Source organism: Glycine max, chromosome 10 (assembly GCF_000004515.6).
Source record: "Glycine max cultivar Williams 82 chromosome 10, Glycine_max_v4.0, whole genome shotgun sequence".
Classification (NCBI taxonomy): Eukaryota; Viridiplantae; Streptophyta; class Magnoliopsida; order Fabales; family Fabaceae; genus Glycine; species Glycine max.
In genome coordinates, this window is record NC_038246.2 from 33,617,075 (window position 1) to 33,617,686 (window position 612).

Below are 612 nucleotides of genomic sequence, written 5' to 3' on the forward strand. Positions count from 1 at the left end.
CACCAACTCCACAAACTTCCCTATCCCCCCTGCACCTCCAATAAAACCACCCACACCAGCAAATCCACCAACCCCACCAACCAAAAAGTGCTTCTTGTCACCAACACCGTTGCTTCTTGGGGAATCTGCATGTGGTACTGCAGTTGCCTTTGGCACACCCAGGGTTTGTTCTTCTTCACCAGCCTTTGGCACATCACGTGCAGTTGCACTTGCATGCACTGTCACTAACACAAACAACACAAGCAAGGTACCCCATTTTCCCATCTCTTTCTCTCTCTCACTCTCACTCAATCACTCACACACACACACACTGAGCTTAATTTTCTGTAACGAAGAAACGTGTTGAGGTGGAGGACATGCATGCAAAACGGGTGTCTTATACACGAAAAAAGTAAGAAGACGGTTGAGAGCAATAAAAGATCACGAGTGAAAATAGTTATGGCTTGTGAGGTCTCGAGAATTGAGAATCTTTAATATTTAGGTATCAGTAGGTTAGGTAGAATCAAAAGAAGAGAAAATTTAAGAAAGTCATGTGCCATGTCGTCGCTCGCAGTAATTGCCAACAAAATGACTAATTGAAAAAAGAAGATATTGTCAAGTCAACCAATGCTA

General features: G+C 43.3%; 1 long non-coding RNA gene across 1 annotated transcript; it reads right to left on the bottom strand.

Annotated features, from left to right (window-relative positions):
- Positions 1-12: 12 nt before the first annotated feature.
- On the bottom strand, positions 13-392 carry LOC121172926 (uncharacterized; the record flags this gene model as incomplete). Its single annotated transcript, XR_005886833.1, is given in 1 exon segment — positions 13-392. It is a non-coding gene; the product is annotated as an uncharacterized lncRNA (long non-coding RNA).
- Between the last annotated feature and the right edge of the window lie 220 nt (positions 393-612).